We start from the raw sequence: 12,815 nt of genomic DNA, 5'->3' as shown, positions 1-12,815 counted from the left end.
TCTTCTCAAAATGTTATTGGCTTTGCCTTCTGCAGCACACTGCTGACTGCAATGTTTGACTGTTTCTTTCCAGACCCATGTTTTGAGGTTTGTTCTGCTTCTGAAGTGCTCATTTCTAACACCAAGCACAGCTTGCAGTTTGACTTGGCAGAGAAGGCATGGTGCTCTTTGAGAACACAGGGAAGACTAACACATGAGATAGCTCTGCTTTAGAAAACTGAGTGTCAATAAATCAATAGCTCCAATTACACTTACAAGCCAATAATCAGGTACAGACTCAAGGAGCAGCGTCAGCAATGAGGCCTCTCAGCTGCCCAGAGCCACAGGCATAAGCCAAGGACAGCCTGAGGTCTGGGCTGCTGGGAGGGAGTATATGGATGTGATGGTCTGCATAGGTGAACTGCTGCCTCCAGCTGCTCAGCCCAGGTACCCAAGTGGTCCCTGGTACCTTTGCAGTCTTAGGTCTGGGGTGGTGACAGCTCTGCTTTGTTGCTATAAGAGGCATTCAGCTCTACTGGATCTTGATGCAGCCTGACTAGGCAGTGCTTTTCAGTACAGAAATAGCAGATTCAGTTCAGGATTACCTTCTGTACAGTTCTGGGGTGAGTACTTAGCTGTCATTTACATATCTAAGGCTTGCAGGTGATTCTGTAGTCTTAAGACTTCAGTACCAGCCAGACTGGCTTCCCAGTGTTTTCTCTTGAAAATGTCACTTGAAGCTGCTTGTTGCATCTCTAATTTCTGTTAATAGAACACATCGAGGGTGGGACTAACATTTAGATGTTGACTCTTGCTGGAAAACATTCAAGGCTCAGCGCTGGCTACTGCTTTTTGCAGGAACAGTAGTGAAAGCATGATCATCCCTTTGCTTGGTGAGCTAAGTGTGGGCAAATGGCTGAATTCCATTGGAAACGAGAGGCATTGCATGGCACTTGCTGCTGCTGGATAAAGATGGCATTGCATGGAACTTGCTGCTTCTGTCAGAACCAACAAAGAATATTACAGATATGTGCTTGGCTCATCAGTGCTGCAGAGAGTTCTATTTAGGAGTGAACTGGATCATTAATAGTGAGTTTTTAAACGTGTTTGTGGAAGGTTCTGCTTGGTTCCTAAAGCAGTGCCATTATTAGATGGGTGTCGCATTCCAAGCACAAGTGGTTTTGCTGCCTGAGCAACAGTGTCATTAAATAAAGATACAGCCACTAAAAAAGTAAATGTAGTTAGAAGCAAGAAAACAAATAGTTTGGGCAGTGAGTGTTCTCTGCAAGGGTGGAGAAGCACAAGTTCCTCCTTAGTAGTCCTGCTTGTGTTTACAGGTCACTGTCTGCTGAGCTGCACTGCTTAAGACAACGTAGTTGTATGAACCAGATTCGTGGGGCTAAGTGATCCTTTGTTTTCTTCATTAAGAACATGTAGGGGGAAATTTGGTAAGGTAGTATGACTGGGGCTGTAGATCTCGGGCCAAACGAGGCTGAAAGTGCCAACCAGCTCTGTGCTTCCTGCCTGTAGAGGACTGCAGGAGTGCTGCTGCTCCATGTGCCAGCACACTGACTCTGTGCCAGCACACTGACTGGGGCTCCCCACCTCCCACCAGCTTACTTTTTATACACCAAAATGCCGTGAATCTCACCAACTTCTCTCACTTGTCAAAGGAAGACAGAAAATAGAATGAATTCAGTCAAGGCTGCCAGCAAACATGGCACACCCTCATACAGCTAAGCAATGGTGATATCCTTAGATGTTTTGCTTGCTGTCAGCAAGTACATCCACCTGGCCAAAATAAGGCACAGCTGTGGGCCTTCAGCATCACCCATCTGAGACCACAACTTGGATCCTGCTGCTGTTCTTCCTTGTATGAATTCTGTTCTTCAGATGTTGAAAGTACAACTGTAGCACAGCTGTCTTGATAAGCACACTTCCCAGCCCTGTGCTGAGGAAACATGGATTAAGCAGTGGCATTTTGGAGGTAAAATGGCTTTGAAGACCCTGCTAGACATCTCAGAGAGCCACTTGTCCAGAGAAGCTGAGGCTGGAGGTGAGGTTGCACGCTGAGCGCTCACTTCTCACTGCTCTGTATAGTTTCTGCATTCCTTCTGTTTTCCAGTCTGGCTGCAAGTTCCCTGGGCTGTGCACAGCTGCACTGCCAGAGGTGAGCTCAGGGCGCATGTCAGGAGGCATTTTCCTTGCAGGTAGATCGGCGGCTGCAGAGTCTGGAAGCCTGAAGCTCCGGTGCGTCTGTGTCTGGTGCAGCACTGGCAGGTGGCAGAGCTCTGCGGGCTCAGTCCTTGTCTTGCAGTCTCTCACTCAAGACTGCCCCAGGCCCATACCTCTCTGTACAAGCAAAGAGCAGCACTCTGCTGATCAGCGTTCTCAGAGCCTTCTGCCCTTCATCTCCTGCCCTCCAATGTTGCAGAGCTTTGCCACCAGCTATCCTGTGCTTTCAGCTGTCTCTTACACCTTCGGTAACTGCTTTCTCTCTGTATTCAGTGTGTCTTTACCCCAGTAGCTTCCCACGACCGCTCTTAACTGTTTGCTGTCAGTGAGATCCACAGGGCTGCATGATTTACTCTGTTGGTTTAAGTAGCACTTTTCTCTTCTTCTGCCCCCTCCTCTCCCATCATCTTTCTGGGAATATCTGAGCTCAGCAACATGATGTTCTGAACTCTCATTTGTTAGTTTCATAGCCAAAGACCAGGCTTGCTTTAAGCCAATGATATATTGTCATAAAGCACTGAACACCCACCAGACCATTAGTGAATTTATTGTCTCAAAGAGCTCAATAAACAGTGAAAGATAAACCTGTTTTTTACTGCTGTGGAAGTCAGCAGGTTGAGTACTCCTTTAAATCTCACTTTTGTCAATACTGGTATAATTAAATCCCCATCACAAAACCTGCTTTTCCCACAGGTCCTTCGTCACACTGAGTCTAGTTACATTTGTTTTTTTTAAAGCACAGAGTTGTGGTAAACCACCAACAACTTCCTATTCCAAGCCTTTCTGCTCTCAGGCACAAGAGAAGACAAAAGTAGCCTGAGCAAAGCACGTGGAGAGGAACTGCTTTGTGTCTGTGGTCTCTAGTGCTGGCTGCATTAAAGTGACCTCTGCAGCACTTTACGAAGCACATTCACATGCTCCATTCTGCACCATGAGGCTTGCTCCTGCTGGAAGCAGGGGATGGGATGCTGCCCAGGCCCTCCTCTGCTTTCCTTCATACATGGGTGACAGACACAGATTATTTCTCTTGGCAGACAAACTGAAGAATTCATTAAATGCAGCTCTGCAGGCTCAGGGCCTGGGCTGGTTGTTTTCTGCTATGCAGACAGGCCTGGCAATGTTCAAGCAGCCCTCTGTCACTAGAGGACTGTGCTCTTAGGCAGCTGAGGTCTCTCCCATGCGCTCAAGATAAGCACTAGACAGGGCTGGACAAAGATCTGCATGCACCAGCCATGACCAGTGAATTGTTCAGGTTGTTGTAGTTCCTCTTTTCAGAGATGGTGGTGATGGCCATCTGGAGGATGAAGACTTGGTGTGAACGCTGCAGTGCTGAGCACATCCCTTAGGCTCCTGGCAGACAAAGCCTTGGGATCTTCAGGAGGACAGCATGGTGCTGCTGAGATCCAGGCAAGCGGGGCTGGAAGCAAGCACGTCCTGCCCTGAAATGCACCCTGCACCTTGCCCCTCCTGCTGAAGCCAGGAGTTCCATCTTTACTGATCTGAGAGGGAGCAGGGAGAGGAGTAGGCCTCTGAAGAACCACAATGCTAAAGCTCCCCCGAATCTTTAACAACCTCCTTTGCTTTCTCCTTACGTGACCCCTTTTTGCATGTGTTGTTTTCCATGTCACAAGCAAAGAAGAGCAACAGATGTGCTTCTCCATTTTCTCCAGGGCCTCCGAAATCTTGCCTGGGGATATTAGTTAGTTTCTGCTTCCTTCTAATTTCCTTCTGTTTGCAAGAGTAAGATAGAAAAGGGTGAAGCCATCTGCATATTTGTACTTCTCAGATGAGGATTATTTCATTTGCAAGGAGCTTAATGGAATTCTGAAGAATCAGATTTGTTTATCATTTGAGGCAGTGGGATGACATTTCTGCTTAAAAATTAATTACTAGGCTGTGGCATGCTGGTGAGCCCTCGCCCAGGCTGAGAAACCCCCACGGTCTCCAGAGAGCTCCTGCTTCTTCTGCCATTTGTAAACCCAGCTCTGAAACGTTGGCTTTAGTGATTAAAGACTGGAAGAGAGGTCTCGGCATAACCAATGGCTCCTCCAGCATATGTTAATCTATTCTGCTTCAAAAGGTTACAGCCATTTATATTCCAGCCGAACACGTTCCTGCCTCTGTGGCGTGCAGGCACGTTTTCCCCGCAGAGCTGAGCACTCTGGCTGACACCGGCAACAGGGACCCACAACACCCGCCGCAGCTTCAGCTGCTGAGCAAGCGAGGAGCTCAGTGAAAACACATCTGAAGATCGTGGAAGGAAAGAACCATGCGGAAAGAGAGAGGCCATTGGCTTCTTCTTTAAGAATCAGAAGAATGTGTGCGGTAAATTCCATGCCACAGGGATCAAGATGACAAACGGAGTAAGGGCTTTAATTAAAACAGGATCGTGTTTGCCTAAAGCAGCTCTGCAGAGTCACTTGGCTGGACTGTTGGTGGGCTGCTTGGTTGGTTTGGGTTTTTTTTGGCTGGGTTGGTTGGGTCTGTGGTTTGTTTTCCATTTCATGTTGTGACAGCAGTCTGAAGTAACCAGGGCTTTCTCCACAGGAAAACCCAAGGGAACAAATACGGAGTGGCAGCTGCCACAGCACCCTGCTTAGAGAGCTTCTGGTGTGCCCATGTGTGCCCTCCAGCGAGAGCTCCCAGGGTGTGCTGATGCTGATGTGTGCCCTCCAGTGAGTGCTCCCAGGGTGTGCCCTCCAGCAGCGAGTGCTCCCAGGGCGTGCGGAGCCATAGTGCCGCTCGCACAGCTTCCCAGTTCCCTGTACAACCTGGCACTCCTTAGACCTTTGTAAGCAATGGCTCCTCACACCTCCTGTGCAGTAAGGCTGGGATGTGTAGTGGCAGCTCTCACAGGTCCTGCCTTCCACCTGCTGCCTGCACCTCTGTGCTCAGAAGAGCTGTCTAATAGGCAGAGAAACACCACCACCCCTCTCCCCAAACACAACACTGGGCTGCTTGGCAGTAGAGTGGAATTTTCACAGGGTGTAGTTACGGCGCTGCCGGTCGGGGGTGTGCATCTGCTCTCTGACAGGGCTGCAGCCTGAAATGATGTGGCTGTGAGCCAAGCTTCCGCGCTGAGTGCTCTCAGGAAGGGGAGCAGAGCCTTGTTGATACAATGAGAGCTGAAGTACCAAAACACACTCCATCGCTCCGGCAGCAAGCGCTGCACCACGCCTGAGTGCCGCCGTGCTGGCGCAATTGGTGTTGCTCAGACTCTCGACGACTTGGTGGTAGTGCGTGCAGAGCAGAAAGCTGAAGAGCAGTAGGGGAGTGTAGTGGACACAGAGCAGCAGAATCTGGAGGCAAACCAAACCCCCTGCATCTTGTCCTGTTTAAAGCGTCCCTGCAGACAGGGTTGAGTAAGTGTGATGTACAAAGACAATTGCCTGCTCTCTCACTTGCTGAGGTCTTCACGGGATAGCTCTATGTGTCAGCGTGGGTCAGAGACTGTTTCTTTCCTTTGTAGTAAGCAGAAAAGATAGAAGGAATGAAACCTGAGAAGAGTAATTGATGCTTCTCAGGTTGCTCATGAGACCTGAACAAGATAAACATTAAATGACAGCAGTTTCAGTGTAGTCAATTGCCTGTGTGTAGCAAATTCAAATGAGACACATCCTTTAGTCTGGAAATTCATCCTAATGGAGAATGCAGTTTGCTTCCTATCGCAGAGTAGTGCATCTCTCTCGGGTGTGCTATCAGTGTGCAGCAGCACTGGCAATGGCAGGCAGGGAGGACACTCTCTCGTTCTGCTGGAGAGCTCTTACAGAAGGAACATAGCAAGGCTGCATTGCCAGAATGGTTACGGAAAACTCTGAGCCTTTAGAGGAAGGACTGGCAGAATTTTTCCTACTCATGTGCTTTTAGATCCAGGCAAACAGTGTAGCCCAAAATAACACAGGTTATAGCACACAACCTGCAGTGCGGCTGGGAAGAGACCAGATGAAGTCCCGAATGGGACCGGGGTGGCTCCTGGGTACAGAAGCAGGTGGAACTGAGCTCTGAAGCAGTAGAGATTCGTGTCAGCAGAGGCACTGCTCCCATCCGATAGGTCAGATAGTTCTGCAGCCACGGTGAGCACTCTACAGGATGCCCAATTGCTGTTTAAGTGGATGTCTGAAGTTCACAGGTGTAAGACAGTGATTTAGTCTGGGTTGAAGACCTTTCAGTCTGTCTCTGAGCGCGTTTGGTCTCTGAGCGCGTTTGGCTGGCATTTTGGAGAGCAGCATGATTGACTCTCCAAGTGCAGCCAGACTGAAGCTAAACAGGCCTCAGATGTCCTTCCTGGAAAGAATATGTGCCAAGTCAAGGGTTCTTGTGGTGGTCACTGAGAGATGCAGGTGCCAGACAAACTCACTGCAGCATCTGGCCTGCAGATAAGACACAAGTTGTTATTTAGGTCTTGAAAGAGAAATGAGGTCTGTCTTCTTTCTGCTGAGTGGAAGAGGTGTACCAAAGAAATTCACGTGTGCATACACAGAGAGCACTTGGCCTAGACAGCCTTATTGCTCAGTTGTAGCTACCCTAAAATGCTCTGGGAGAGCCTTACACAAATATGACAGAGGAAAATACAGTTTGCGTGTCAAGTATTAATTAACATGCAAGATACCAGCAGTTGACTGAAACCTCTGCAAGTAGTTTTATTACTGTGTTTAATCCTTATTAATGACATTTTCTCATTATTTAGGTACATACTCTCCTAGCACACTGAAGACTTTCAGGTCTATTTCTGGGTGTTATCTCATGTCCATTGTGAAGGACACAATGGAGGTGGCACTCTGGGGTTCCAACCTCTGTCTAAGCTGCCAGGCACTTCATTTAGAGGAAGCTGCTGTAAAGAGATGGCAACACGGGGACTATCACCAGCTATTTGTTAAGTGCAGTTATGCCTCTGGAACTAGGGAAGGAGGCCAAATAGGACTGAATCCCGTTTAAAGGTGTGCATTGGGCTCCTTTGAAAATCCCATCTGAAGGATCTGTTTCAAACACTTTTTATCCAGATGTGATGCTCCGGTAACCTGTTAGATCAGTTTATGTCCCTGCCGATCTAGTGGCTTTGAACTACCACGTCCCTGGCAGAACAACATTATGCTCGTCAGCTCTTCTTCAAGCGGCTTCACCAGTGTGCTGCTGGGTGGGCTGTGCACTGGAAACAAACCACAAGGCTCAGTCAGACATTTTTCAGTCCAGTTTCAAAGAGCTGCAAGGAATAAATGAGGCCTTCAAAGGTGTTCAGTGTTAAAAATGCAGGTGTGGTTGTTGCAACGAATGTGAAGAGTTGCACAGCAGTGGGAGAACAATGGTTTGGGTCTGGAATAGTGTCTTGTTAATCTAAGGAGAGAAGGGGGTGGAGGAAAGAAGTGAGAAAATTAGTTTGGTTCTCAAAGCAGTGTTTCTTTAATTGGGGAGAACCCCCCACAAAGCCCTGCACAGCTGCAGACACTGTCAGTGCAGGCAAAGAATTAATTTTCACCCTACCAAAGATGTTTGTGTTGGCAGTAATTACAGGAAAACAGAAGCGTTTCTTCTAGGAATTGTTGTTTCCATTACTGTATTAGTTGTGAACACTTACTAATGGCTGACTATAATGAACATTACTTTTCACTACCTCAATTTTTCTTTAAATGGAGCTTGCTGAAGGCACTCCAAATCCATCCCAATTACTGCATCATCCAGTGATTGTGAAACTGCTAATGAGACAGGATGCTTTTCTTGCTCTGCACTGAGAAGCCTGCTCTGCTAACATCGAATCATCTCCCAGTCACCTTCTTAGTGACAAATGTTTATTACCACAGGCACTCTAAAGTCTCTGAATTCTGTTGTGCAGAGGGCTGCTGGTGAGGCACTGATTGAAGGGACCACTGGCTGGCTTCTTAAAACAGACAGGACATTACACTTTGGCCACAACACCCCCAAGCAGCACTACAGGCTGGGGACAGAGTGGCTGACAGCAGCCAGACAGAGACCTGGGGGTGCTGGTAGAGAGTAGCTGAAGATGAGGCAGCAGTGCCCAGGTGGGCAGCAGAGCCAATGCCATCGTGGGCTGGCTCAGGAGCAGTGTGGACAGCAGGACAAGGGAAGTTCTTCTGCCCCTGTGCTCAGCACTGCTCAGGCCACACCTTGAGTGCTGTGTCCAGTTCTGGGCTGCTGAATTCAAGAGAGATGTTGAGGTGCTGGAAGGTGCCCAGAGAAGGGCAGCAAGGCTGGGGAGGGACCTGGAGCACAGCCCTGTGAGGAGAGGCTGAGGGAGCTGGGGGTGTGCAGCCTGCAGCAGAGGAGGCTCCAGGCAGAGCTCATTGCTGTCTACAACCACCTGAAGGGAGGCTGTAGCCAGGCGGGGCTGGGCTCTGCTGCCAGGCAGCCAGCAACAGGTGATAGGTTGGACTGGATGAGCTTGGAGGCCTATGATTCTATGATTATTTCCTGATGATGACAGCACTGGCACAAGGTGTAGATGCTTGGAGGCTGTCTTCTTACTTAGACAGGAGTTGGCCTGGAAATCCAACCCTGTGTAACCTTTCTTACAGTTGTAGGTACTGTGCTGAGGATTTAAAGAGAAGCCACAGAAGGCAGCGAAGAGCTGATGCTGTTAGTGTTGCCCTTCAAAACAGTGCTGCAATCCTGCACTGGATCTCCCAGTCATGCAGAGGATCTCCCAGTCACGCGTGCTCCCTGGCTGCTGGGTTTAGGGAATGGCTTTAGTACATTGCTCTGAAACAGATCAAGAAGCTGCTCTGCAGCTGCAGTCCAACTACTGATGCAGGTGGTCTTTGAAGATGTCTTCAGGACATCTTCCGAATATGAGTAGTGGAAGCACATGATGTAGGGGCTGGAGTAAGGTTAGTAGAAAGTAGAAGTCTGGTATTTTACAGAGTGCCAGTGGAAGTGCCCAGCAGCAGCTGCTGCAGTTACCAACTGCCTGCTGCAGCCCTGAGTTAGTAGTTAATAAAGTTGGAGTCAGTTTGACTATTTTCCACCCGATTATGATTGTGGGTGGAAGATTTACTGCTTCTATACCCTGAAATTTCTGATTGCATTGGACTTGTGTGAAGCTCCAGTGAAGGAAAAGATCAATCTGGATATTACAGTAGGAAAAAAAATGTGATGCTTACACTACTACTTCTTTATTAGCACTTTTCCTTCTGGTTCTTCAGGTACTGTTAATTTTTATTTTCCTGTGGCAGTACAGAGTGCTCAGGTAGTTAGAGAGAGACCCCGACCAAAATCTGGCTACTCTCCAGAATCTTGGGTCTGAATTGCCTTGCATTTGACATGGATAGGTTCAGTGCTGAGCCTGCATCCACAAGAGCAGTGCTGGAGCTCTGCAAACAGTTGGGTTCTAGAAAGTCAGGTTACCTTCATACCCCAGGCTGCTGTGCAGTCAGTGCCAACAGCTGTGCTCCTTGCAGCTCCTTCTCTCACTGCTGGTCATTAGTTACACTGTGAAATCTCTTCTGCTGTATCAGCTATGAAGTCAGCTGCAATTCAGCATCACTCCCACTTGCCAGCCTGAGCATTTTACTGAGGAATAAGAGTCCCAAAGCACTGTATGGACATGGGCTATTAACAGCTTTAACTGGAAACATACCAGATGATTAGATTGCTTCCTAAACGACATGCATTTGTTGACTGCCAGCAAAGATCTGATCCCTCAGTAAATAATAAAGCAATCAATTTGAAATAGTTTTATTGTGTTGATGTCTCAAACAGTTATGGGTTACCCTAGCAGAAGCTTATGCAATCACTTTAAATGGGAGCTGTGAATGCAGGAAGGGAGGGCTGTGAAGAAAAGTAATTAAGGTTATTGAAAACAGAAGTTGTTGCTGTGAGGTGGGAGTGCTGATTGAACACAGGAGCTCCACTTACACTTTGTGGTGCAGTAGCTTTTGTTAATAACACTGCAGGCAGATTGTGATGGAAAAGAGAATCACTGGAGTAGAGATTTTGGGGATGTTTTATTTACAGCAGCCTAGGAAGGGTGCAGGTGGATTCCACGTGAAATAGCTGCCCTGCAGTACACTCATGAGTCCTGGCAGAAAAAGGCAAACCTGTAAGCTGATGTTAAGATAAAATAATGTCTGCTTGATGTCAGTCAGTTGGAAAATGTCATGTTTGAAATTTAGACTAACAGCTTAGCTTTGGTGTCTGAATGGCAACCATAAAATCACTATTTTCCCAACTGAGAATATAAATGTTCCACTTCAATCAGGGCATGTTTGAGATAAAAATGTATTTCTGAATCTTGGGTATCTTTTGGAGCCCTAAAAGGTATGGATGTGCTTTGACCCTCATGTGCACACAGGGAACCCCCTGAGAGAGGAAGAATGGTGTAGAAAGGAGCTCCTACAAGGGGCTCGCGGCTGTCGGTTCAGGAATTGCTGATTTTAACGCGTTCGCATTGCACAGTCCTTAGCACAGCCCTGCTCGGGGTCGCTGGCTTGTGAGTGCTCCCCTCCCTGAGCCCTGCCAATGCTGCCTGTGGCCGCTCCTCCGACGCGGAGCTGCTGCCGTTGCGCTGGGAGCCTGCGGGCGCCTCCATGTCTTCCGTGGGGCAGCTTTTTCTCTTGCCACAGCCTGCTGGCAGCAGGCCAGAGCTCAGCCTGCCTTCACCTGAGCACTCTCCCGGTCCCAGAAGGTGTTCAAAGCTGTCCTTGGAGGTTCAGCAGAAGGTAGGTCCGACTGATAGACCTGAGGCTGGCCTGCAGGGCAGAGTACAGCTGTTGGCTCTGTGGGAAGCCAGCATTTTGCTCCTGAGAATCTGGGGCGATGCAGTTTATGATAAACTAATTCTCTTAATTGTTCATATACACCAAATCAAAGGGCTTTGCCATGTTCTTATTGCCCATCAACAGATGAGACTTCCAAAACCCCTCATGTTCTGTGAAGTGTAGGAAGGAGTCTTCAGCAGGCAAATGGAATGAGGCTGTAGCCCTAACATGTTTGTGCAGCAGCCCCAGTGTGTGAAACTCCCACTAGGAAATCAAAGATGCAGCGGTAGCCTGCAGGGAGAGGGTGGTGCAGAGTGAATCACAGGAGGCAGTTGTCTGCCTTACTCTGGCAGAGGCTGAGAAGGACAAACTGAAACCGTGATGGCAAGCCCAGAGTGGAACTCTAATCATTTCTATGTCTCCTGCAGCACACTAAGGGCGGAATCTCCCCTGTCGCAGATGGCAGGAAAACAAGACTGGGCTCTTGTGCTGAGGTGGGCACATCACCAACTCCAGGAAGGCAGGGCGAACTCGTCCCACTGAATGTCACATTAGCACATTCAGAGCATAAAATGCCCTTTCTGGAAATTTCTATCGATTTTTCTGACACATGAAATATTGCAGAGCATGGACACAGATGCGTTGTTGCCCTTTGCAGAGAGATGACACACTTGGCACAGCTGCTGCAAGGGGCCTGGCAGAGCCACTTTCTTCAAAGGACACAGGGAGGCCTCAGAGAGGACATCTTCACGATCAAGGTGTCTCTGCCTGATTCACCTGGACTCAGATTGCTCCTGCCGAGTGCACACCAAACATCTCCTCTGCTTTGCCAGGCTTTTATGACCAGTGCACAGCTGATGCTGAGTCACTTTGGTGTGCACAGCTCAGAGGAGCAGGTTACCTGGCATTTGTGCGCCTCACGTCCACTGAGGGCTCTGCCCTCTGTGATTTCACACTAACCAAGGGGCACCTCTCTTACAAGTGGCACCATTGCCAGGTGCCCTATTCTCTCAGTGAGGCCCGTGCTGGACAACACCCCAAGCTCCTCTCCCTCCGTGGTCCGAAGGGGCGAGGAAGGGCGCTAAAAGCTGTCTCCCCCGCCCGCCCGGCAGGCCTGAGGGGAGGGCGCGAAGGGCCCTCGGGCGGGAGGGCGGCGGGAGGGCGGCGGGAGGGCGGCGGGAGGGCGGCGGGAGGGCGGCGGGAGGGCGGCGGGAGGGCGGCGGGAGGGCGGCGGGAGGGCGGCGGGAGGGCGGCGGGAGGGCGGCGGGAGGGCGGCGGGAGGGCGGCGGGAGGGCGGCGGGAGGGCGGCGGGAGGGCGGCCCGCGCCGGGGTCGGGCGGGGGTTGGCTGTGTGCTTCGCCTGCCAGCGGGGACGCGACACTCTGTCTGGCAAGGGGACAAGCAATGCGGTGCTGCCCGCCTTGCGGTCCTCCCCAGCCTGGGTAGTTCCTGCAGAGTGCGTCCCCAGCTCCTGCGGTCGGGACCGTCCCTGCTTCGGACGGCTTCCCACCAGGAGCGCTCTTGTACAAGCTTCACAGGCCTAAGGACCCTCGGACGTCTTTAGAAGGAGAGAGCTGAGAAGCCCCCGGACCGCCCTTCCTCTCAGCCAGCCTGGCTCGCCTGTGAGTAGTGTAACTTTCTGCTCAGCCTGACTGATACTGGGGAAAGCTGTGTTTATAGCTTGGCCTTTTGCATCTCCTGACTCCTGAAAGAGCCAGATTCAGCTATCGTGTCCTTGGTAAGGTCTTCTCAATCACCCTGGGCCTGCTAATTAAACGAAGTTGATGTCTGTGTATAGCTTTGGGGTCGGGGTTTCAGGAAAATGAGCTGAGTCTACTTTTAACTCCCTGCCCCACAACGAGGACAGGAGCTGAGGCGCTGCTGCGTGCTGCAG

The sequence above is a fragment of the Pogoniulus pusillus genome, chromosome 13, assembly GCF_015220805.1.
Source record: "Pogoniulus pusillus isolate bPogPus1 chromosome 13, bPogPus1.pri, whole genome shotgun sequence".
Classification (NCBI taxonomy): Eukaryota; Metazoa; Chordata; class Aves; order Piciformes; family Lybiidae; genus Pogoniulus; species Pogoniulus pusillus.
Note: the sequence above shows the minus strand (reverse complement) of the source record.